The sequence below is a fragment of the Amblyomma mixtum genome, chromosome 9, assembly GCF_055824585.1.
Source record: "Amblyomma mixtum isolate Tamu chromosome 9, ASM5582458v1, whole genome shotgun sequence".
Lineage (NCBI taxonomy): Eukaryota > Metazoa > Arthropoda > Arachnida > Ixodida > Ixodidae > Amblyomma > Amblyomma mixtum.
Genome location: NC_143020.1, coordinates 100,973,672 through 101,000,942, shown reverse-complemented (window position 1 = coordinate 101,000,942; position 27,271 = coordinate 100,973,672). Strand labels below are relative to the sequence as shown.

Below are 27,271 nucleotides of genomic sequence, written 5' to 3'. Positions count from 1 at the left end.
CCTGCCGCGCCGCCACGGCGTGCTCGAGTGCGGAGACAACGTCCGCGATTGAATCTGCCGCGCAGCGCATCCCGCGAAACCCTGTCTGACGCTCGTCGAACAAGTCCGCCTCTGCGGCCCTCGCATGCAGGCGTTGGAGCGCCATATGCTCCATCAGCTTGCATGCCGCCGACGTTAGCGCCACTGGTCGGTATCCGCTGAGCTCCCTGGGTGGGCGGCCTGGCTTCGGTATCGGGCAGACGACCGCTGTGCGCCACTCCTCAGGTATCACCCCGCGTTCCCACACCAGGTTGAGCTGCCGCAGGAGGACTTGACGTTGTTCCGCGTCCAGGTTGCGCAGCATCTGGTACGTAACCCGTCTGGCCCGGGCGATGAGCGGCGGGTGCAGCGCGTCGTTCAGTTCCGCCGCTGTGAAGAGCGCGTTGCACGGGCCGTCATCCGGGGCGGGGGAAGAGTACCTGGCCTCAAAACTGGGGCCCGATGTCGTCACTGCACTGCTCGCGGGACGCTGTGGCGCAAATCGGTCAGCGAACTGCTCAGCCAGCTGTTGGTTTGTTTAGCCGCTCGAGATGGCGAGAGCGGCCAGGGGCTGAGGGTTCGCCTGAGGTGTAGTGATGCGCCGCAGGGTGGTGAAGAGCCGCCGCGAGCTGCGATCCTTCTCCATCGTGTTGCAGAGAGAAGCCCACTGCCGTCGATAGAGCTTGTTGGAGTGACGCCTTTCCGCTGCGTCCAGCCGATTGTAGACTGTCCAGTCTTCTGGCTTGTCCGTCCGTCGCGCCCTGCGCTCCGCCTTGTCACTTTTGTCGCGCAGATCGAGCAGCTTATTGTCGGGTGTTGGCTGACCTGCCCGCACCTCTGCGCGACGCGCGGCTGCGAGGGCGCTCCGGACAAGACTGGTGAAGTAATCGGCGCCGGACGCAGCGGCGGCGTCCACCTCTTGGCGGAAGCGGCCCCAATTCACGATTGCGTACGTACGCATGGGGCGCGCCTCTTTAGCAGTGGGCTCTATGGTGATGGAGAAGTGATCCGAGCCCCAGAGGGATGGTGCACGACGCCAGGTCGCCTCGATGCCGCTGGACGCGAACGCAACGTCGATGCAGGAGCCTGACGATCCACGCCGTCGGAAGGTGGGCTGGCCAGTGTTGAGGGGAATGGTACGCGGCGCTAATTTTTTTTCTCTATCACTCCTCCATTTGTTTAAACACGACATTTAATTTCGATTTAAATTTGGCAAATCGGCCGCACAGGACAATAATTCGAAGTTTATAAGAATGCTAGGAACGTGAAGATCGAGTTCTCGCGTAAAAAGACGAGTTTAGATTACTCTTTAGTGCACTTTTAATGCCTCCCGCTTAAGCGATCGTCTGCTTCCTTTCGTTTGTACTCGGATCAGTGTTTTTTTGCATTGAAAAGCATATCGCCCACAGTTAAGCTTCATCTTAGCCCATGGCCTCTCCGATAGGCAAAAGGGATTTCCAGAAGCAAAGTCCGGTTCAACGTCAACGAACTCATGGATGACATCGGGTTGTCCTTCTACCGGGCTCGCCGCGCCGATGACCTCACCCGCAGCATTCAGCGCCTCCTCAGCACTGCCATCGCCTTCATGCCGTATCCGAACGTAAGTAGGCCCCTTATACTCATCGACTAGCCCTAGTAGACCCCCTGAAGACCGCCAGTGTCTGCACCTTTAAGAGACGCAGGACTCATGCATAGCATTTAAAAAAATCGAAACTGTTTTCACTGAGGTTAAGAAAAAAAGATCAGTGAAAACTATTTCTCACTCGTCACCGCACCGCTAGATTTTTTTTTCCCTAGCTTCATTAACACCAAAAATATCTTCGATTGAAAATTACATTCCTCTCTACATCTCATGGCCTAGCAGATGCAGACCACCTCACATCGAGCTCCCTCTCATCTGCCCCAACTGACTGGAATTTTTGCCTATCGCCCCAAAATATCTTCAACATCGTTCCCGGCAAGTTCGCAGCTTTCACCCAACACTAATACTTACGGGATCAGACCTTTTTTCACCACGGAGCGCTCTTTTGAAAGTATGAAGCAGCAGACGCCACGGTAAGCCTACCACCGACGCCGCGTCCGCCACGCCACAACCTATGCAGGTGATGGAACTCGCCGAAGACGGCGTTGAGCCGGTCACGTTTCCAGCCTCACCACAAGCCTTGCCTACTCCTGCATTGCTGCCCAAGATGACTCCACTTCAAGACGTTGATGACCCTACCCCATTCACCACGGTTATGCACGGCCGTAGAACCCGCAAGCTTCCCGAGCCACCCCGCCATCTACACACGCTCATCTCGATTGGCTTTCATCTCCCTGCCTCACTCATAGCTGCACCGGTGAGTCATATCTTCCACCTTATCACGACTGCCGCACACCTCGCTGACCACGCACGCGCCGAAATTACTGTCCACACCCGTTTGGACCAAAGGCTTATAATTCTTCGGACTAACTCCAACGACACTGCGAAACGCCTTCTCGGCGTTTCATCAGTCTCCAGCGTCTCAGCGGTCTTCGGCGGCTCATCGGGCCCCGGCGTCTCATCGGAAACCGGCGTCTCATCGCTTCCTAGTTCCACTACTCACCATCTAACCCCGTACGAACTCACCCCCGCAAACTCAGCCCGCGGAATATTCCGGATCGACCGCAGCGGGCTCACCCACTTCCAACTCCTGGCTGGCATCTCTTCCCGGACCCACACTATTATCGGTGTACGAATGATGGGATCCACAAACACTGTCCTGGTTACGTTTGAAGGCCGCACCGTCCCACGAACTATCTACTTCGAACAAATAGCGTACCGCTGCTACCCACACCGTCCCCGGGCATTGTGCTGCCTTCGCTGCCTTCAGTATGGGCACAGACAGTTCCAATGCCCTTCCACCCAAGCCCTCTGTCCTACCTGTACGACCACCCTTGTCCACCCGAACGCTACCCATCCCTGTGCGCCCTGGTGCTTGCACTGCCAAAAGGACCACGTTACCTTCGCCGACACCTGCTCGGTCCGCAAGCAGCAGGATCAAGCCCGAGCACAGCCCTCTACAAAGGCGAAACCCCGTGACCCACCACCAAGCCATCTGTCGGGCAACAGCCCTGAAACCCCCGCAACCACTCCAAACCACTCCCCTGGCAGGCATCTTCCCTTCACCATTCACACTGCCACGACCAAGACCTATGCAGATATCCTGCAAGGACCTCCACGGCCACCAGCACAATACTCCCTGACGCCCAACACTGCCGCACCAAGCCGACTACAAGAACCTACTTCCACCCGGAGCTCATCCTCCAGTACGGATGCCGCCAGTGTCCTGAGCCAAGAACCACCAGCCTCGCGACAGCATTCAGGTGGGCCACTTCCCACTCCCTCAACTCCCCAACCCGCACCAGCACACTCCGTTACCCCCCCCCCCCCCCCACAACAACCCAATATACCCGATACCCTAGCCCAGCTTCAACTTGACATGCAGGCCCTTGAGACACGTATGAACCACCTCGCCTCCCTCTTTGACACCATACCACAACGCCAAGAGGCCCTGGAACAACAAATACAGGCACAGGCACTGCAGATAACTCAACGCACAGCTCTAGTCACTACACTCTCCAACGCCGCCGCCAAGCAGGCGGAATTCATAGAAGAAATTCAGCACACACTTACAGCCCTCTCCTCTCCATCTGACTCCCCACTCCTTAAAAAGAAAAAGCCCTGTGGCCGTCCTCAAAGCCCCCACCCAGAGGACATATCAGACTATGGCACGCCCCCCATTCCATAGCTTTCTCCAGTGGAACTGCCGATGCATCCGCACGGCACGTACGCCCCTTTTCCCAGCATCTTCTCACCCTTCCACCCCCCCCCCCCCCCCTCTGGTCTCCTACTCCAGGAAACCAGAGGCGAACGCACCCTCCCGGGATACAAAGCGATTCATGTTAGTTCTACGGATCGAACACCGCTGGTCTCAACATATATCCGAAGAGACCTCAAATTCTCAGTCCTCCAAATTCCTGATATACTCGCACAGCATCTAGTTGCCGTCGAGCTCTTCCTTGCACCTACATCCCCTCCCACCATTCTCGTTAACTTCTACAATCCCCCCCCCCCCCAAACAGCATTCCCTTCTACCCCACCTTTTCGACTTCCTCTAAACCATCACTTCCCCGCTCCTTGTGGCAGGCGACTTCAACGCACCACACACACAGTGGGGCTACGCAACCACACAAAAGCCGCCGCGGTGGCTCAGCGGCTATGGTGCTCGGCTGCTGACCCAAAAGACGCGGGTTCGATCCCGGCCGCGGCGGCTAGAATTTCTTTGGAGGAGAAATTCTAGAGGCCCGTGTACTGTGCGATGTCAGTGCACGTTAAAGAACCCCAGGTGGTCGAAATTTCCGGAGCCCTTCACTACGGCGTCTCTCATAGCCTTAGTCGCTTTGGGACGTTAAACCCCATAAACCAAACCAAACCAACCACACAAAAAGCAGGGCGTTTGCTCCACGATCATATATACTCTCGACACTACTCTTTGCTGAATGACTTTTTACGCCCCACTAGACAGGGTTCCTCCTATCACAGAGACACCACACCCGACCTGACCTTCGCTCTATGCATACCACATGTTACATGGCACAATACTGACACATACCTACTTAGCGACCATTCCATCCTTGTCATCAACATACCCACACAACACCCCCGACGCAGAGCGAAGGTGCGACACACTTCGAGGTCAGACTTTCGTCGGTTCTTACCCCCACCCCCATCTAACCCCTCCGACTACGCTTCATGGGTCGATGATCTCAGAAACACCCAGTCACGGGCAACACGTGAAATTTCTAATCCTACTCCCCGTGACAACCCTGATCCTCACCTTCTACGATTGTGGAAGCGGAGAAAACGTCTCCAACGCACATTTGCTACACAACCACACAACACACAGCTCCGCGACAGAATACAATCAATCCGCAACGACATTATCTCCCACTGCAAGACACTCGACACCGAACACTGGACACGAACATGCGACCGCTTAGACGGAACTTTACATCAAAAATCATCCTGGTCCCTTCTCCGCTCCCTTCTCGGACCTCAACCTCATCCCACACCCACTCTTGAACGCCTCTTCGCCTCCCATACTCCAACAGAGGTTTTCACTGACCTCCAAAAACTTTATTTCCCACCCTCACAATCCTCTTTAAACTCACCATATCATGGTCCAGCCCTTCTCGCACTAGACATCCCCTTCACGCACACAGAACTTGACACAGCACTCGCGCGCTGTAACACACACTCTGCCCCCGGTGCAGACAAAATCACATACAAAACTCTCAAGAACCTTCCCCCCGAAGCCAACAAATTACTTCTTAATGTCATCAACGACGCCTGGACCTCTGGCACCCTGCCAGTGGACTGGACATCGTCCCTGGTCTCATTCATACCGAAACCCAATAAACCCTCCAGCATCAATAACCTCCGTCCTATTTCCCTTACCTCCTGCGCGGGCAAGCTCATGGAGCACATGGTGCTTGCCCGCCTCACTTCCCATCTTCAAGCCACCGACTATCTCCCCCACACCCTCATTGGATTTCGCCGAGCACTATCCACCCAAGACCTTTTCCTTCTCCTTCAACACACTTTCTTTAACTCAAATGCCTTAGACACTGCGCAGGTCAAAGCCTTAGTAACTGTTGACATACGCAAGGCTTTCGACTACATATCACACGACCACAACCTCACCATACTAGCTGATACGCAGTGCGGACACAGCATGCACAATTACATAAGAGCTTTCCTCTCCCACAACTCTGCCCGTATTCGCTACCTCGACAAACTGTCTGACCCAATCCCACTCACTCGTGGCACTCCACAAGGTGCCGTCCTCTCTCCCATCCTCTTTAACCTAGGCATGGTCCCACTCGCCCGGGCCTTAGCCGTTATTCCCAACCTTCATTTCGTCTTCTATGCAGACGATCTCACCTTGTGGGTCACCGCTGGCTCACCGGGAGAGGTCCAAACCACACTCCAACATGCACTTAACACCATTTCCTCACACCTCACCCAAGCGGGCCTGCAACCCGCTCCGGAGAAATCAGAACTTTTACTCATAACACGCAGTAAATATCAACGGATGATGAACCCCTCCATCTCCCTCACCCTTGCCGGACAGCGCATCCCCCGCGTCGAATCTTGTCGCATCCTGGGTATGCCACTCAACTCCAACACTTTCACCTCTGCCATCAATCAGTCCATACGCACATGCCACTCAGTAACACACTTACTGCGCTGCGTAGTTTTAAAACATGCCGGCCTCTCCGAGAGACACACCAGCCGCCTTGCTCAAGCGCTGGCTCTGAACAAATTCCTGTACTACATACCTTACTGCCCACTTACAAGTACACAACAAGACAAATTAACCCGGGCCCTCAATACACTATATAAAGCAACACTAGGACTCCCCCCTCAGGCTTCTACAGACACCCTGTACAGAACAGGCCTCTTCCACCCTCTTCAAGCCCTCCTTAAGCTGCACCGGGAGAGACAAATCATCCGCCTGTCCAGTACACCAGCTGGCCGGTGGATACTTTCCCAGACTCCCTACACACCCATCTCTTTCCCAGACCCACCGCAGTCTCCGATCTATCCCCCTAACCTCCGCCTCGCACCCATTCCACGCAACATGTCCGCACACACACACGCAGGCCGCCGCCAGGCATACGCATACAACCACAAGCCACCTTTGGACGCTGCGGCGGTGTCCTACACAGACGCCTGTCTCACGGAAACCGCGGGCTCCACAGCAGCCTTCTTCCTCCACCCTTCCCTCTCTACAATCAGCACTCACACAACCGGTCCATACACCTCCCCACCCTCCACGCTCGCCCTAGAAATACACGGGATCGCCGATGCCATCACACACTTTGCCACCCTACCCCCCGCCCCCCAATACGTTGTCTATACAGACTCGCAGGCAGCTCTGCGTGCCTTCCATGAAAGAGCCCTCTCTTTCCCTACTCGATCGGCCTTAGATTCCGCCCTCTTAGCATTAAGTCCACGACCGGTGACCCTTCGGTGGATCCCTGGTCACATGGGCATCCCCGGCAATGAGCTGGCTCACCAGCTTGCCTGCGAAACTATACACCGGGCGCCGGGGATCCCATGGACGAGCCCACCGACGGAGCAGGCGGTCAGGGCTTACAAACGCACTGTCAACGAATACTACGCGCAGCAAAAATTGGATTTAGCTGATTTACCACCACCGCACCCATCCTTATCGATCCGTGAAGCTCGCATTCTTCGCCGAATACAGTTTAATCCCCTACATACACCAGCCAAACTTTACCTATACCGGTACACTTCCACACCTCAGTGCCCTAACTGTCCCCACACATATGCAGACATAGAACACTGCCTTACACAGTGCCACGCAGCCTTCCAGTCCCCCGCCTATCCTTTCCCCCCACCCCCACCGTGGCCCATCTGGCTCGCCTCCCTGGATCTGAGACTGCAACGTGCCCTCGTCGCCTTGGCCCAGGATGTACTGAACGCCTAACAACAAGGATGTTCGAATAAAAAAGTGTCACACCACCACCACCACATCTCATCGCATACACTAGACAATGTTTTTTGTTTTTTACTTCCGAAAATAGATGACATGTTGCACCGGAACTACAGATCTTTAGTTGCAGGAAGGGAAAACTATATACGCGCACGGCAGTGGGATTCGAGCAGGTAAACACGACCAACGACCCCCTTCGGGAGCGTACCCGTGACGTCAATGTTTCAGTCAGTGGAAATCTCTGCCTGCTTGTCGCTCATGGGGACTCGATGCTAGTTGTGGCGTCACAGGAGCGAGAAATAGCTCAAAAAGCCGTCCCTACGCGGCACAAAAAGCCACTGGAGGTGTTTTGCTGGATCAATAGAGTTGCGAACTTCCTCCAGTTTTCTTCAAGGTAATTTTCTCAATTGGGATATATTTAAGTTAATTTACTTACTAACACCCACACTTCACCTTAGCAGCCGTATGACTGCGCTGGTCCCCACCGCCTGCTAAGTACCCAAGGCAGCTCTTTCGGACTGTCAGTGGTCCCGAGTTCTAAGCCCGGGCCAGGAGAAATTTTTCTTGGACTGACTCTGTAAAAAAAAAAATTCGTAGCTTTACTTTTTAGCCGTATGGGTGGACTCGTGTGGATTAAGTTATTCGTACCTCTGAGCGCACGAGCCATTAGCTGCGTAGCAAGATGAACAAACTCTGAGAGCAGGTGCCAGATTCGAGGTGCTGCGTTCGCCTTTGAGCTAGACACATATCACGCGCACATACATTCAGTTTTGATGTGGTTGAGCTCATCTCCAAACATCCTCGGGAAATGATAGAGAAAGTAGTCCAAATCCCGTGTGAAGCCTGATGTGCCCGCCAGTAGTTTGCACCGTGGCACGCGCTCTCCCTTACTGGCTACGTGAAGCCGATGAAATGAAGAACGGCTTCGTCTTGAAGGCTTGAGCGGGCTTCTCTAAGGTGCTTATTCTCCTGCTAGAGAAGAGCGATCAGCACCAACGTTGTAGCGCAAAGTAAATGTGAAGATGTTGCCGAGAGCATAAGCGACAACGACGGCGACATCTCAAAGTTCGTGTCCGTGAAGCAGACCAAAGGTACCCACGACGACAAGGCCTAAAAGGACATAACCCTGATCAAACGTAAACACCGACAAGACCTCGTGGTGTGTGTTTGAGAAGCCGTGGACCGTGTCTGCCAAGTCCAGAGGGCAAGCAAAATCTTGCTTCGCCACCGAGTCATTTTAGCGGCAATTTATTGACGCATCTTTTCATTGATGACCTCTGGTTCCTCAATGACCTCTCGCTCTTTCTTGGCCATCGATGGTCGCTCCACTAACGAAGTTAGAATCCTTAGTGAACGCGTGATATACTTAGTTATGAAGTTTGCCTACGCGCTTAGGCGTCGCTTATCGCATTATCCTTGATGGCTGTTTAAAATTTATGGGTTTTAGAAAACTTTGTGGCACGCGCCTACTCATCAGGTGCAGATGATCCTCCTGGACGAGCCGACGCGGAACATGGACCCACGCAGCCGGCGGGAGATGTTGGAGCTCCTCTTCAAGATCCGCCGTTACAAGGGCGTCTTCCTCACCACCAGTGACTTCTCGGAGGCCGAGGCCCTAGCCGACCGTCTCGTTGTGATCCAACACGGGGAACTTAGCTTAGTCGGCTCGCCCGAGTACATCATGAGCCAGCTCGGCATGGGATACATGGTACGCCAGACATGGTCCTTCCTCCACTGTAAGCTTCTGATGGAGCGCCTCTGCTGACCACTGTTTTGACGCAGGGAGCACTGATTTCCTCGTGAAATGGCGTTGCAGCGTGTTTTCAGTAAGAAGAAAACGGGAAATTTTACAGCGAAAGCTGTTATAGCTTAGTTAAGAGCCATGCACAGAGGGTACAATGGCGGAGTCGATGTCGCAGTTAGGCGTGACGCGCATTATTAATGGTTCTTGAAGAAAGGAAATAAAGGAATCCTGTCGCGGCGGCAGGGGCGAGACCCAGTCTTGTCTTACTGAACCCTCCGTTGGTTCTGAGGAAAGGAAAGGCGCATAACTGCCTCACTTTGAAGATGGACACAACCGCCACCTCAGAGCGCTACTGAGGCATCCACTGGCACAGTGGGCCAGTTATGCATCTTTCCTTTCCTTAGAACCAAGAGAGTCTGAACCCCCCGCTGCTTTTGAGAAAAGGAAAGGCGCATACCTGCCTCTTATTCTAGTAGAAGAATAGCGAGTTGGGCGAGTTGGTACCGGTTCATTATGCACCAACAGCGCGAAGTAGACGGGGACAACAGTGAAGACGACAAAACCAGCGCTCGTTTTGTCTTCACTGTTGTCCCCGTCGGCTTCTCGCTGTTGTTTCATAATCAATCCTATTAATGACCATATATGCATATAGCTAATGACCATATATGCAGAATTATTCTCTACTCAACATTCATAGATCTCTGGGAGTACTCATACCACTCCTGGCGCAGTGGTGCAGCGGTTAAGCGATGCGCCACTGCCCTGCGATTGCAGGCGCTGCGACCGATGGATCTTGTGCGACCGAGGTTGCTCTTGCTGAGAACCTCTAGCGACCAATCAGTAATTTAACCGCCACCTGCCACGGTGTCCACTTTGCTGACAATCCGGTAGGCAGCTTTTGATGACGCCGCAAGGTCGCGAGACCTAGATGGCCCACCGTCCTCCCAGGTCGCTTCTAGGCATTTTGTTGCGAAAGTACCTCTACGCCCACCGTTTCGCCACCTTGAGCCGTCGCCTAGCAACCGCAGCAGCCGCCGCCGCGCTTCGCCAGAAGGCGCCGCCGCCGCCGGCGCTCGCTTCGCCAGTTGTGAGTAGTAGAGGGGGGGGAGGGGGTGTCGCTTCGAAGGCAAATATAGATAGTTTTCACGTCACGTCACGGGCGCCATCTTTGGGTACTGTGGCTAGCTTCCACAGTGTACGCAGGAACCGGTTTGCGATGGACGGGTTAACAAATCGCCGAGGCTCTCGCTGTGCTTTCGGGACCCAGAGATGGCGTCCACTATGACGTCAGTGAAAACTATGTATACGGTTTGCCTCAGTGTGTCTTCTTCGTGTATAAACAATAGAGCTTAAGCAAAACGCCTAACCACAAGCGAATTCTGAGCGTAGCCAGGCAGCAGTTGCTTTCGCAACACATCCAGGTTTAACCAGAGCTAAACAACTGCAATTTTTTTTCATGGATTCGCTCACTGTCAGCGACGCTGGATTTTCTGCGACACAAGCTCCTTGAAGCTATCGCGTTAAAGCGCTGAAGGAGACACGCAGCTACACAGGAAGAAATGCTGTTATTTTTTCTGTGGCTGTTCAAATTCACCTTTGCCTTTACACTGCCCTATTGCGCAGCTCTTGCTCCACAAGGGTCCCGGGTACAAGTCCAGAGGCGTGGAGACCGTGCTCCGCAAGCACCACTCAGGGGCGGAAAAGGTCGAAGACAAGCCGGGCATCGTCGTCTACCGGCTGACCGGCAGCTCCGACGCGCTGTCCACTCTGATGCGGGACCTCTTCGCCGACCTGGAAGACTCCAAGGCTAGACTGGGCGTTGCCAAGATGGGCGTCATAGTCACCACACTAGAGGACATCCTGGAAGGGTGCGTTAGAGCAATGCCACCTAGGTTACTAGGTGGTATCAGTTAGAGCCGTAACTACATTCCCACCTTCTTCTAGCTCGGACCTCAAAGGAGTGCGTCCAATAATCCTAGAGCCAGAAGACTGGTTTGGTTTGGTTTATGGGGTTTAACGTCCCAAAGCGACTAAGGCTATGGAGACGACGTAGTGGAGGGCTCCGGAAATTTCGACCACCTGGGGTTCTTTAACGTGCACTGACATTGCACAGTACACGGGCCTCTATAATTTCTCCTCCAAAGAAATTCAACCGCCGCGGCCGGGATTGAACCCTCGTCTTTTGGGTCAGCAGCCGAGCACCATAACCACTGAGCCACCGCGGCGGCAAGACTGAAACGACGTTTGAATTGTGGGTTGCAAATTTGCAGAAAAAAGGCTATGAGTGCTAGCTTGTGCGAGGCGGAATTCAGCTGTTGCAATTGGCTTCGAAAGCCCCTGCCCACTGCTCGCTGTCTCGGCTCTGCTGTTCCACGAGGCGCGCAGCCTTACGGTGTTTAAGCGCAGAAAGGTACAGCGTTAGTAGTAAATTGACGTAGCTAATAAAATATAGTGTATTCTTTCTCTGTCCGGTCTATTCACACAGTATACTAAAAAAACTCTACATTATCTCCTTACGGAATGTGCCTTCATGTTGTGTCATTGATTGCTGCACTGATAGGGGTGCTTACTGACAGTGCCAATTGTGTAACTGCTGCGCTGGGTACTCAAAGCACTTTCTGATAGTATTCAGTGTAAAATACTTGAAACAGCTTGTAAATGCTATGCCTAATGCCGAGTTTCGGTTCGACCTTGGCAGACTATGCGGGACATGCAAATTTGATAACAGATAAACAATGACTGTTTAGGTAACAGAAATAATTCCGTTGGGGTGCGCGAGTGGAAGAGAAACTAGTGGGGAGATGGTTATGGGAAGTTTTCTGGAATAGCCTGGCCTCAGGATCGAACAGCGCTTGTTGGACACCGGTGGGAGGGGCCATTCTCTTGAAGCCGACGTAACCTAACATTACGACGCTTACAGAAATTTCTTCAGTTTATAGAGTGCCCATAGACTTTTGCCAATGAACTCTACAGACTGTCTCTTGACAACCTATACTTATGTGACCATACACATTTAGTATACTTTTTTCTATAAAGGGTCTTTACACTGCAAATATACAAAAGGAAATATCTACGGGAAGGCAATAGTTTATAAGAAGTCTATTAGAAAGTCTATAGACGATTTTAAAAGCGGATGATGAAGATGCGTGATGGCCGTCATATTCTCTCCTTCACAGCATCCACGAACAACACTCACTTGGGCGCTCCAAACGCGTCGCCAACAAGCGTCTCAGCTCCTCTGCTCTTACGGTCAAAGAGGCCGTGTCTCGCTTGAAGTCTGACATGAGGAGCCTGGAGTCGCGGTTAGAGCCTGAGAAGCCATGTCCAGGTGAGAGAAAATGTTCGACGCAAAACCACGCACTGTCGATGATTTGCAAAGATGTTCATATATGTTATTGCAGGGCATCGTAAGTGTGGCCAAACATTAATTAGGCTAGCCATGGTAAAACTTTGCTCGCCCAAGCATTCCCGTCATGAATTAAGCGCTCTTTAATAAGTTCTCACGTACGGTGGCGCCCCTTTTCCCTCCTGGAAATTCAGAGACCTGCATGAAGCTTTCAGAACATAGCTGCTTCTCTGAAGGAACTGTGAGGACGGATAAGGGTTAGCCTGTATCAGCATAGTACGACATTTTTACGGAGACTACGTCCATTTAAATCAGATATTTTATAAGGTAGAAAAGACGAAAGAGTTAAAGCAGACTTTGGAGCTGGATTACATCACCATTCGCTTCTAAACGATGACCACAGAATCATTTTTTTTCTTGACATCGGAAGTTCGAATCTAGTGGCGGGATAAGAAGAAAGGTTTTGTTTTATATACAGTTCTGAATGAATGAATTTTGCTGGTAAACAATTCTTTGCGTAGCCACAGGAGCCAGAGAATCTATTCTTGATAGGAACAAAAATTGGATGGAGCTTTCCTCAGAGTTCCTTCCCGGGACCAGCACGAGCGGGGCGCATGATAAGGTTGCGGGAATCCGCTCTTGGGCGTGACGTCATCGTCGTCCTTCTCCCGTACATTGCGCGGCTGCAACATTTGGACGCAGTACTGGGCGGCGGCGACATTAGGGACGCCTTGCGAGCTCTGCGACACCGGACCGTCTTCGTGGAAGTCCCGACCAGGTCGAGGCTGCAGAGTCTGTTCCACAAGAGGTTCCTGCACTGGAAGCGCGCGTCTGTTCAACGCACCCTCCGTTGGCTTCTTCCCACGGGCCTGTTGCTCTTGGGCGGATACTGCGAGAGATCCATGTTGTACGGCACCCCCAGGCATGACGCGACACTCACCTACGGCGTCCACAACATCGTCGCCGGCGCCGTCGGATTCTGTGGTGCCAAGGGCGGACGCTTCCAGGTGAGCATTGCAGATGATCATCCAGAAACTCTTGATAGCACGAAGTGGTCAATGTGCAAGAGGAGAGCCTCAGTCCGCCCAACCGGTCCTTGGACTGGTCCCCTGTTTTTGGGAGTAATAAAAGAGATCACCACCACCTCAGTCCGCCAGCCAACGTTCCGACAGGTGGACCTGTCTTCGTTGGGGCCCAAGAGAGGACTAGTCCTCAACGTTTTCTAGCCGACTCACGCTTACCTCCGGCACATTCATTACACACCCTCTGCCCCTCCTTTACCGTATACTCTCAGGAGCTGTCACCGCACCTAGATTTCAGACCTCGGCATTTTACTCCATCTCTGCAGTAAACCGACGAGCACAACGCGGCGGACTGCATAAGCGGGCTCTCTCTCACGCATTCACAAGCCAACCACATGGGCCTGTACCCTGTCTCATTATACAGAACCGGACACAAATAGACCAGCACGATAAACCATACGAGTGTACATGACATATCCAGTGCCCGCTTGCACAAAACTCTTTAGTCCAGACTTACTCTAATCTCCAGGCTCAATAGAAATTCAGTGCAGTCTTAACCTTCCCTAGCAGTTAAGTCGCTTGCACGAAAGGAACTAGACTGGAACAAGGCAGGAAATCAAGATTTGAATAAGGCTGGAACCAAGGCTGCATTCTAGCAGCCTTATAAATTGGATTGAACTGCTTTCTTTTCATGAGAGCATCACCTGTTTTCAATGAAGTGAAGAGAAAAAAGCTTTTACATTGGCATCACTGCTGGTCGTGCATGCTTACGGTGTTTATTGATGACGCGTGCCAAGGACCAGATTCATGGGGTGGTTACGCCATAGGTAAAGTCTGCCTTCAGAAAATAGGCTCCGGGATTTTTTGATGGACACTTATTTAATCTGCGCCATGCATGCTTACTGCTGGAGAAGAACCGAAACTGGGCGAGTTGGTGCAGCTTACTGCTGGCTCGCCAAAAACGATTGTTGAAATCTACATCGAGGTGTCGTGTATCGGAGGTTGTGACCGAGTAACTGGTGCGCGCACAAGAACAGTGTTATTTCTAGTGCAACCTTCGGCAAGGCGGTTCGTATCGCAAAGCAAAAGTCGTCACAAGCACAGAGCCACATGTTCCTCTTACGTCGTCTCTGCAGCAATTCATGGCCCAGAGCATGTGTCCAGTGCTAGAGGAGAATGGCGTGCGGTTGGAGACCATCGACCTAACTAATGATGCTCCCCAGCTGCTCTCCATGGCGGACTGGGACGTCTACAGCTACGTTTTGCGCTACCAGATTGGCGCGGTATCGAGTGAATCGGCGTCCGTGTACGTAAGACGTTCTTTCTGGACAGAGAAAACATTTATATATGGCGTGATAGATGTTTTAATTAGTATAACTTGTACCTGCTAACCATGCAGCGCGTGCTGGCCTGCCAGCGACGTATACAGTGCCGTTCTCATTTAAAGGAAACACTTAATTTGTACTATAGGAAATATCTCTACATTTTTACACTGATTTGTTGTAAGATCTCTTCATGCGACTCTGTGAGCGAACATGTATTAAAAAAAATTCAGGGGGGAACTTTGATGACCTAAAGTGCGATGAGGCGAAAGCCTTTAGCGCGGTGTCGCTGCTTGTGTCACTGATGTGTGGTTAAGATGTTAAGTACAGAATTGTTTGTGACCCTTAAATGCTGGAGACACTGGAGGGCGTTTGGGAGGCATCCGTATGATTTATTTATTTATTTATTTATTTTTATTTATTTATTTCTACCTCAAAGGCCCCATTGAAGGGGTATTACATGAGTAGGTGGAATACTCAGCAGAATATTTCTTCGATGGATGATTTGAATGATGATGAGTTGGTCAGATCTACGATGGCGTTTGGCAGGTCATTCCAGTCCCTTGCTGTATGAACAAAAAATGATGACAGATGCGCAGAAGTGCGGGCAGGGGGAGGACAGACGGCCTTCGTGTGGTTTGTGCCTCCTTCCAACACTCTCCAGCGCCCCAGACAAGGAGAACTACATATGCGTTGGCAGGAAGTAGCGTAGCCATTAGCACGCTCAGCTGCGAAGCGGAAGGATGGTGGTTCGAATCCCATCGTGCACAAATATTTGTTTTGTGGTCTGACTAGAAGAAGGTGACACCTTTGCTGACAACCTTCTGCTGACAATCTTCTGTCGACAACGATGAGGCATTAAAGGTTTTCGCCTTAATAAATATTACTGACCTGTACCTGATCTGAAGTCTTCGCTTTATTCAGTGCTGAAATAACGTTCCTGTTCTCCCTCTAAGTGTGAGCCTTACTGTGGGTACAAAATACTTGGAGCTTAGTATATATAATCAATAGTTCGACGAAAATACGTCTGGTCAGGCATTGAGTTAAAGGAAAAAGGAACTTTGCGAGCTTCTGAGATTTTGCCTTGGCAACACGTACTTTTCTTACGGCGGCAGCTTCTACCAGCAGACACGGGGCACGGCAATGGGAGCGTCGATATCCGTTACAACGGCCAATTTTGTAATGGAAGCCTTGGAAGAAAAGGTACTGTCCACCTTCAATCCTGCACCGAAAGTCTACTACCGGTACGTGGACGACTGCTTCTGTATTTTGAAGAAGCAAGACGTCTCACGCTTCTTGGACAGCCTAAATGCCCAGAATGCGCATATACAGTTCACCCTGGAACTTAAGAAAGACAGCGCATTACCTTTCTTGGATGTACTGGTCCGCAGGGATGAGGGCGCCCTCACCTTCTCGGTCTATAGGAAGCCTACGCATACAGGTCGCTACCTCAATTTTATGTCTTGTCATCCGGCCGGCCACAAGACGTCAGTGGTATCATCTTTAATAACACGTGCCGTACGCATCTGCTCAGATGACAACTAATTAAAGAACGAACTGAAGACGGTCCACCGGGAGCTGACTTGCAATGGCTATCCTAGTCGCTTTATCTGCAAAATTGAAAAGCGGATATTGAAGCCGGAAACACAGACCGACATGACGTTCCAGGCGCGTGCAGCCATTCCTTACGTGCGGGGAATCAGCGAGGCACTATCGCGCGTATTTTCAAAATACGACCTGCGCATTGCCCACATCCCGACCAGCAAGCTCCGTAACCAGCTCGTGAACGTGAAAGATAGACTGCAGATTGAAGAGTATCCAGGCGTGATATACCAGATACCATGTGCTGACTGCCCCCGGGTGTACATTGGTGAGACGGGAAAGTTTACAAGACGGCTCAGTGAACACAAACGTGACGTAAGAAATAATAATCACGCGACTAACGCCATTGCACAGCATGTGCAAGAACATGGTCACGCGATTGACTGGGACCACGCCACTATAGTCGCGAAGGAAAGGAACGTGTCATCTCGGCGCCTACTGCAATCTCTAATCTTCCAGTCGACACCAGCTACCATGAACCGGATGCAAGGAAATATGCCACCAATCTACGCACGCTCGTTACGTCATGTGTTGCGTATATAAGTGGCGGCGCTTCCTGTCCCGCTCAGTGATCAAGGAACCCGTACGAGGTTCCGAAACGTCTAAAATTTCTTGACTTGGTCAGTGACCGTATTCTTTTTCCTTAGTATATATGGTTCACTGACAATGCAGGATCACACTTTGGTTCAACGGACAGAACACGCACTCGGCGTTGCTGGCCTTGAACCTCCTGCACACGGCACTCCTGCGCAACCTGACCGGACACAAGACCGCCGCCATTCGGTTCACCAATGCCCCGGACACCTTTCAGGCACGATGCCACGAACGCAGTCAAAGACGAATGCGAAAGTGATTGAGTAGCATGGGCCGTATTACACGAACTACCTAGTTGTGTAGCGCTCGTGTTATGTAGGCAGCCTTCCTATCTTATGCGAAGTTTTTACGATATTTATTCATTTGTGGATACCGTAAGCCTTGCCTTGGCAAGGACAAAACGGAGATAAAAGCATGCGCACGCACTATTATACGTTATATGTAAAATACATGAACTGTCACTACATGTGACCTCAATAATACGCGACTTGGATATTTCCTCTTGATATAATACACTATCAGATAGTACAGGTATAAATAGCATTAAGCAGGGAAATTACGACACTTGATAAGAGCGATAAGTCCGCAAAAATAATTAATACTCCGGCTCATACGCTACAATATTTAAAGGTTTAAATAAAGGTTTAAAGGTATTCAGCGCACTTTAGTCGTTTGGTTTCTGCTTTGGCTAGGGTGGATGAATTAATTTTAAACAATGCAGCCTTTATTTTGAATTGTGCAAGTGCTGTCGTTGTTTTTTTTTTCATTTCTGAGATGTAGCATTTCAGCTGGTCTCTCTGGAGTTTTTCTTGATTTGAAAATAAACTTTTTCTCTGCATTGCCCTGTTCTGCACCAAAGCTGAGTTTAGCTAAACTTAAGCCAGCTGGAACATGATTTCATACTATGTGATAAATGAGGTATACAATTGTTATTTGCTGTAGACAGTGTGCACATCGTCAAAAAGTTTGGGAAAGTTAAAGATCATACATCACACATGATTTGCACACCAAATAGCGGGTAACAGGAAATATGCCTCGCCCTGAATACACTAACAAACTTTCGTAAGAAATGTATCAATAATTTCCACATCCACACATTTACTCGCAAACCACTTGCACTGTTTAGTACCCAAATGAAAAACGGAAATTTAAGTGTGTCACAAAGGGATACAAATGATCCGACATATTATTGGTGAGTTAATCCTGGACGGCAGTTTACGCTCGTCTAGTAATAATAGTGGTAGTAACAATCAATCAACATCCCGACTGTCGGTCTTGGTGCTGATGCACTAATAACAAGGCAGCCAAACCAAAGAAACACAAAAAGCACAAGCTGCGTCTATATGGCGCGTGCACGAAAAGGCGATGTCACCATATAACAGCCATTCTGAGAAAAGTAATAGGCGTTGTGGCGGTGGGGATGGGGGATGGTAGTGTTTGATTAAAAAAAAAACAAGGAAGAAAAGAATGTTGCCGGCCGCTGCAGTTGCTATTTAACATCTTAAGCACACGAGCTGCAGCCGGCGAAGGTGAAAGAGAAAGCGAGAGGATAGCGAGTAGTAGTGTAAAGGGGAGCAATAGCAAGAAAGGACGGGGGACAGAAAGGGACACATCACAGCACACAACACACCACAACACAACACAACACAACACAAAACAAAACGCAACACAACACAATACAAAACAAAACAAAACGCAACGCAACGCAACGCAACGCAACGCAACACAACACAACACAACACAAAACACAACGCAACGCAACACAACACACAACAACACAACACAACGCAACGCAACGCAACCGCACCGCACTGCACCCTGTCTTTCCACTGGCCACTGTCTTTCGTCTGACCACCTGATTGTGAGCAAACTGCCCACCGTGGCAGCTGGCGGTTAAATTATTGGTCGCGAGAGGTTGCTCTGCAAGAACAATATGTATCTTGCAAGCACCACCGGTGGCAGTATCTGCCATCGCAGGGCAGTGGCACATCCCGTAACCGCTTCACCACTGCTCCGGGAGTGGTATGAGGACTCCCTGGGATCTGTGAATGTATGTAAAGAATGATCAATTCCGTCTATAGGCGCATTATCTCATTGCCGCTATCGCGTCATACCGGTAAGGCGGAGCGTAAGTCCGATTTCGCCGATCTTTGTCTGAAGCCTCCTTGACCTTGAAAACCGAGGCTCTAACGGAAACCGAAGTGAAAACCGAAGAGCTGGCGAACCTAATTCGCATTTTACCTAACCACGACAAATTGTGCAGCATTTTTTGCCCTGCTTTTCTGGGTGGGCATTTGAAGAACGCTTTGAAGGCAGGAATGAAGAAGGTTAATGGGACTTGATAAGTGTAGGTACTTATTGAGTACGGTCTCTGATGCGTTAAAGTTGATTCTGAAGATGGCGCTATAGAGATCAACCTTAGCTATGAACCAATTAGCCCATACCAAAGTACTTCCTGACGCGTTCCACTCGTTTCGACAACAGTGAAGTCTCAGCCCATCATGCACCTGCGTAACAGAGACGCCCCTGCAGACGTTTTTGGTCGTTATCAACGGAAGTGTGGTGACCATGGCGTGCTTTGACGCAGGGCCAGGAGACCGCGGGCGTACTGCTGAGCTTCTTCCGCGAGTTCGAGCTGGGCGGCCCTCGGAGCCAGAATGCCAGCTACGTGGTGCACGTGGTGTTGGTGCGCGTGCTGTGCGCAGTGTTCGTGCCCACCGCGCTGTGCTACCACGCGGCCCACTTTGTGGTCGTGGTGCTGGGCGAGCGCGTGTCGGGCACCAAGCACCAGCAGCTCATGACGGGCATCGGCGGCACCCTCTTCTGGCTGGGCCACCTCCTCTTCGACGGCTGCCGCGGAGTGCTGCACGCGTTCGCCTTCACCGCTGCCACAGCTTCCTTCCGCCCCTTCCTCAGCTGGATCTTCATCCGTGAGCCGCAACTTAGTTTTCACAGCGAGAGCTGTTATTTGCACGTTAGGCGAAATCGCGTTGTCGTCGTCGTCGTCCGCGCCCTCCTCATCTTTCTCCTCTCCTTCCTGCTCTCTCTCTCTTACGCCCTTTTCGCTCACTGGGCTTCTAGTGCAGGACACCCGCCTTATATGGATGTATACGCGAACATGCATGGCTGCGGTTGATGTACACGTGTCCTGCATCTAGCATCACACATCTTGACTATTAGTGTACACTATTACTCCAAATCTAAACATGTCATTCAGTTAACTTTAACCCTTTCCACTAACTCGAGTGCAGCGGCATAAACACTAAAGGTACTAGGAGACCCCAACCCGGAGTTAAGAAACGACCGTACTGGCACCAACATTCCGCGCTAACCAATCTTATGTGGTATTCCACATTACTACGTGACTAAACGTCCGGCAATTTTTTTTTGCTTGTACTTTTATTAGCTTTTATGCACTGTCGTGAAGAGCCTTTACAAGCTTCGTTTTCGCTCTTTCTTCGTTTTAGATGCCATATTTGTCGTCTTCGTGTTGTATACTTTCGTGGCCATCAGTTTGGCCTACTTGTTCTCATTTTGGTTCGACAACGCATCCAACGCCTTCTACACGATAGCCACCATGTACCTCGTCGGAGGTGAGTTATTCTTGTCCAAGTACCATCTAGAAACGCCACTGAGACATCCACGTCCACAAAAAAGCGTCGCATTTTCCAAAAGTTCATAACGAAAACACTGTAGTCGGTGGTTTATGTGAGACTGTGCATGCCAGAATAGTGTCCAGGTCATTTGGTTTAACGGCATGTTATGTAACGGTCCAATCGGATAGAAATCATTGAAGTTTCTTGGATTAGGGTCGAGTCCAGTCGAAAAGAACAGAATATTCTTTGTCGTCGCAACAATTTTTTGTAGTATTTTTGGCCATTAACTTTTTTTGGAGTGATGCCATTTTTTTTCTGTAGTAAGGTGCTTTCCGTTGTACAGAACTACAGAAACGTACTACAGGAAAATACTATAATGCTATATCAAAATATCCCGCTATGACAGAACAAAAATCATTTTGTCGTACTTTGGGCACGATTCTGTCATTCTTTTCAAATCAGAATGAACTGAATTTAAGAGTACGCAGTCGCACAAATCAGGTGGTGATGATATTTTTCAATGGCGAAAGGGCAGCTTTGGCCGAAGAGCGCACAGTAGAAGGTATTTTTCTATAACGTGAGGTGGAGACCAAATACCTGTTTCCAAGCATTTTACCTGTTTCCAAGCACATAGTCTGCAGTCATTTTGCTGCGCTGGTCCGCGCTTCAGCGCATTACACACTATCACGTAGTGGACCGAGTCTATCCTTTTTTAGTTTTTTATGACTAGGCTTCAAGATAATACCAGACGCGCCCTTTTGAGGTTTTTTTTTCTTCCTCCACATCTTTACGAAATTGGCATAGGCGGTGGCGCCAGCTTTCTCCCTATAGGTAATGTCGAAAACTTCTATGACCACGTCGATTGCCCAGGAGTACTGGGTTCCCTGTTTTCCACTGCCACGGACCTGTACCTGTTCTCGCCGAGCGCGCAGGCCGGGATTCGGGGCCTCATAACGCTGCCTGTTCGCTGGGTGCCCACCTACCCCGTCACCAGAGGCATGGTGAGTGTGCATGTTCTGCAATGAGCGAGGATTTCTCGCCGTTTTGCTTCTTGTTCGTCGCAATCCATGGCGAAATCAGTAGTGCGCATCTAAGCGAAGAAAAACGCGGGCGAAAAGTGTTATAACTGGCACAGAGAGGCAATAATCACAACGATTGCGCGTATCATGACTGTCATCATCATCATCAGCCTGACTACGTCCATTGCAGGAGAAAGGCCTCTCCCATGTCTCTCCAATTAACCCTGTCCTTTACCAGTTGCGGCCACTCTATTCCCGCAGACTTCTGAATCTCATCCGCCCACCTAACTTTCTGTAGCCCCATGATACGCTTGCCCTCTCTTGGAATCTACTCCATTACTCTTAAGGACCAGTGGTTACTTTGCATTTACATTACATGACCTGCCCAAGCCCATTCCTTCACGCGGCCCAAGCCGCGTTTGTTCCCTCACCCACCCACGTATATCTGCTGCCCGAAGAGGATACTGCATGGCAAGGTAGGCTTGGGTCCTCAGAAACATATGGACGAGCTGGCTTTGGCTGTGGGGTGTCATATATGCCGGAAAGGCTTTGGCCCCGAAGGGCATGTTTACGGGCAGACTTTTGCTCTGAAGGTCACGTGGACAGGGCAGCGTGGTCCCTGAATCACATGTGGCCAGGGCAGGCGTGATCCATGACGGACATGTGGACAGGGCTACGGGCCCTGAAGAACATGTGGTCAGGGCAACTTGGTTCCCAAATGACCTGTAGATAGTCACTCCCTTGGCGCACGCATGTGGTCGAGATGATGTGCGTCTATCTTTGCTTGGAGGCCAAGAATCTGACTTTCTCTTTCATTCAAATTTCTTGGTGCTGATTTAAAATCGATTGAATATTTATTCAGAAAACTGCCACGGTCCTATGCCAACGAGTTAACTACTTGCAGTATAATGAGCGCTTTACATGTTTAGTGAGGTGCCGGTCTGGTTCTGCGCACGAAATAGCATTCATAAGTTAATTGGTTTCAAATTGGATAGCTTCAGGTTGACCAGACGAGTCATTGCGTCAGTTTTTAGCTGCTAACCTAAACATGTGAATGTTTCGAAATTTGTTATCTGTCTAACAACTTTGTGATCGACTGCAAGAGGTGTGGTTCTCTATCTGTTGAGGAATCACTTGTATGGAGAGCTACTGATGCATAGCAATATTTGAAGCCTTGGCCATCAGTAACAAAAAGGGCATGTAAGTGCTCCAGTGTAGCAACAATAGGATCGTTAGAAAAGAAAAACAAACAAGATTTCACTGATTACTTGGTTGTTTTTGTATTTTTCTCTTTTCTTTCTTGCGTTGTTTGCACGTGCGAAGAGGAAGAACGGAAGAAACTTTTTCTATGTGACCTGAATGAGACCGGTCACGGATAAGGACGAGAAACAGCGAGCTACTATCAACTTCTCTATTACAGCGCTTTGTCTGATGTCATTCTCCATGTAGTCTTTTTGGCCAGCATCACAAGCGGTGACTCCTGCCTCCCCGGCATATTGTCAAGGGGTTGGGGGAATGCCATTTATTTATTTATTTATGAATACTGCGATCTTGTACATAAGACATAGCAGGTGGGAAAAATGTGTTAAGATACAAAAATACAGACGCATACGAACAAACCAGAATTGCACATAGAAAATGAGCAAAAAAATACCGCGGCAAGGTCATCAACAACAATCATTTAAAGTGCTCTTCAAACAAATGCAATGATCTCTGCCTGACAACATCATCTGTGAGGTTATTCCGGAAAAGAAGAATATTTAAAACAATCAACTCGAGAATTTAATAGCGATTTCTAGTTTGGTACCCCGAGGAATAAGCAAGGATATTAGAGGCGTCAGCTTTGAAATTATTATTAATTAACTGAAAGAAAAATTTTAAGCGACATATGTGATTTATGCAAACAAGGGAAGGGGAATGAGGGGCTCGTTATAAATATGACAGAAGCCAACAGCCACAGAAACCAAGGGGCACACGGGATTTTTTTTAAATTTATTTATTTAATTTGTGGTGTTGATAAATTTAGAATATTACTGAATATGTTATCGCTTAATGCTAATGGAGATCGTGGGTTCGGATCCCACCGGCGGCATGTGGTTGTTTTTTCTTCTGCTTTTCTAATCAATTAGCATTAAGAGGTCGTGGGTTCGGATCCCACCGGCGGCATGTGGTTGTTTTTTCTTGTGCTTTTCTAATCAATTAGCATTAAGCGATAACATATTCAGTAATATTCTAAATTTATCAACACCACAAATTAAATAAATAAATTAAAAAAATCCCCTGTGCCCCTTGGTTTCTGTGGCTGTTGGCTTCTGTCATATGTGATTTCTGTTAGGAATAGAGGGTAAGGCGTTTTTTTTTTGAAGAAATCACTGACTGATGCTCGCCCGTAAGTGTTATATATAAACCTTACTGCTTTTTGGATAATAAAAGTTATTTCCTCCCTCCGCTTGGACTTTACAAAACTAAGCGCTGGATCCGCTCGAATCATGCAGCATTGACTACAGCCGCTTTAGCAGCCCTGCAGACTGCTCTCATACCACCGTCGTTCTGTAGGCAATGAGTTATTAAAGTCATAGCATTAGAAGCCTTATCGGAAAGATATGCCGTTTCAAGATAAATTCGCTGATTGGCTGGAGGGAAGTTACAACACCAGACCGGAACATTCCCATTGGCTCTTTAGCTCGAGGAAGTGGCGCCACCAAGCCGGTGAATTCCCATTGGCTATAATGAAGGGACGTCACCAGACGGGAGCATTCCCATTGAATAGAAACAAGTAACGTAACCAGTGCGGAGGTGACGTCACTTCCGGTGAAGGCATCTACAGCTGCTAATTAGGTCTTCATGTGACTTTTTTAATGTATGTGTGCGGATAGATAGTTGTAGCTAGTCAGCGATGCTCGTCATATGAAACCAGTTTATTGTGCTCTTCTGCTTCTTTCCTGCGGCACCTTTCATTGCTTTGCAGACCAAGCTCATCCTTTCAGGAAGGAGAACCTCATCTGCTTAGAAGACGGCCTCTCGCTGAAGCAGTACTGCCGAGAAGACTTCGTGCGCTTCACGCAGAGGCTGGAGGAATGCTGCCCGCCGCTCAAGAACGCTCGTGCGTATTTTGCTGGCGTGCGTCATTCGTGGACGCTGTGTAATGTTACATTTTCCCTGGTGTCAGAGCTTTAGTTGTGGCCAAACACCAACAAATATACCGAAACAGCGCTTGGTCCATAACCATCCTAAGTTATATTTATTGGCGTGAGTTCAACGAGGCAGGTTGCCATAATTTATATAGCCGCAATGTTGCTGTTCCTCTTGCATTCGGTTCTTTCCTATTCGTTTCAGACCAGTTAGTCGAGTTCAGCTGTACTCAGTTCAGTCAAATCATTTGATTCCTATCTTGTAGGTCAACTGATTTGTTCAGTTGGAGATTAAGAGTCAGGTGTCAAAAGTCCTCACAATATGGCTAATGTAGCTTCCTGTAGATTCTGTACAGCTGAACGCAACCCTACCCACTGAGCCGGATTGTTCTATAACCTCGCGGTGCGAATAAATTATTAACACTGATCCCTGCAGATTCCGTCGACCAGCTACAGCCCTTCGGCGTGGGCCTGAATACGGGCTTTTACGAAATGTTTTCCCTGATGCTCGAGGGCGGATTCTGCTTTGTCTTGGTCAGCTTCCTCGATTCCGAGCTGTTGCAGCGCCTCTGGTCGCGTTTTGGGACCAGCGAACCCACCGCTCCAAGCAAACCGTTCCCGGACTCTTCGGATGACGAAGACGTCATGAAAGAGAGGCAGCAGGTAGAGAACATCTACAACAAGCGCGACTTCGAACAACACGGGCTGCTCGTGAGACGTTTGAGCAAGACGCACGGCTTCTTTCGACCCCGCCTCGCGATCGACAACATCAGCTTCTCAGTGCCAAACCGCGAGTGTCTCGGCTTCGTTGGCGTCCTGGGAACCGGCAAGTCCACCCTGCTCGGCGTTCTCGGCGGCGAGCTGTTCCCGACGTCCGGGGACGCCTACATGGGTCCCATGTCCCTCACCCTCCACTACCGACAGTGGCTACGCAACGTCGGCTATGTTCCGTTTGCCGGGGGTCTCCTGGAGGTGCTAACGGGCCGAGAGATGATCTGCCTGCTTGACGTGCTTCGCGGAGTCCAGGACGTGCCACGGATCACGAGGTCTCTTCTGCGCATCGTTGACCTCGCCGAACCGGATGCGGCCATCGGGTCGTACGCCGTGGGCGCCAGGATTCAGCTGTCCCTGGCCCTGGCGCTGATGGCCTTCCCCAGGCTATACCTGCTGGACCTTCCGGACTTGGACACGCAGACGCACTCGGTGGTACGACGGGTGCTGGAATCCCTTCGGCAGTTCAGCACCGTGGTATTGGCGTGCGAGCATCTTCACCACTACGAGAGCGCCTGCGACCGGATCGCCATCATTGCGGCCGGTCGCATCGAATGTATTGGCTCGGTGAAGGAACTCAGTGACAGGTACTGCCGCGGCACCACGATCACCGTGTACACGTTCCCCGACCGCAAGTCTGACCTGCAGCACCAGCGTCTTATCGTACTGGACATGGTGGACCACTTCCCGACGTGCACGCTGGTGCGATGCTACGAGGGCCTGCTGGAATTTCGAATTTTTGAGCCACTGGCCAGCCTGTGCGAGACGTTCGACCGCCTACTATTCCTCAAGCGGAAGCACAAGTTTCACTTTTTTTACGTCAGTGACACCACACTGGACCAGATATTTGCCAGCCTCGGCCGCAAGCATGTTGGTCTTAAAGGCAGCGACTAAGACGACTGCTTAGCATGGCGGCCGGAATAATGGTTATCATCCCTATATATAATCGCAGTGGGGGTGTTTACGAAACAGTGAAGATAGGACGATGTTTGGAAGTTTATATTTATTCATTTTCCAGATGAGCATTGGAGTTCTTTAATTAACGGCGTGCGCAATCTCCCTTTGGGTGGTCGCGCTATGTATGTATGTACGTATATATGTCTATTAACGTGGCGTCCTTTACTGAATCCCTTAAGCGTCGAAGTTGAGGAGTGCAAAGAAGAACTCTTAATTTTTTATTGAACAGCTGATCGGCTTTCGCAAAGACTACACCTATTCGCACAGTAAATTTGTTCGCTTAGACGACGCTGACAAACTGGCGTTTTGTCCTTGATCGGGTTTACAATTAGTGATGCGCCGTTTGTCAAGTCAAGTTGTTTGTTGTCAAGTTCTGTTAACACGTCTCTTGCCAGATGCCCTGCAGGTTTGAGCAAATGTGTGTAAACGGGGCGAGGGTTGCATTATCTCATGGCAGAACACAAAAGACAAAGTGAGACATGAGGCACGGTGATGCCCATACTCCTACAACCGAACGCAGCACACACCCTCAGTCGCCACAAGCGCGATGCAATGCGCGAGCGTGGCAGTGTGAAGAGCATTTCGTGGACCCAATGCGGCCCAGT

General features: G+C 50.2%; 1 pseudogene across 1 annotated transcript; it reads left to right on the top strand.

Moving 5' to 3' along the window:
- Positions 1-1,468: 1,468 nt before the first annotated feature.
- Positions 1,469-26,685, top strand: LOC149330365 (phospholipid-transporting ATPase ABCA3-like; annotated as a pseudogene). Its single transcript, XR_016285501.1, has 12 exons — positions 1,469-1,618; positions 9,040-9,270; positions 10,930-11,174; positions 12,483-12,634; positions 13,355-13,659; positions 14,811-14,980; positions 17,271-17,409; positions 19,780-20,122; positions 20,660-20,785; positions 21,659-21,789; positions 24,776-24,910; positions 25,375-26,685. The product of XR_016285501.1 is annotated as a phospholipid-transporting ATPase ABCA3-like (transcript).
- Positions 26,686-27,271: the final 586 nt, after the last annotated feature.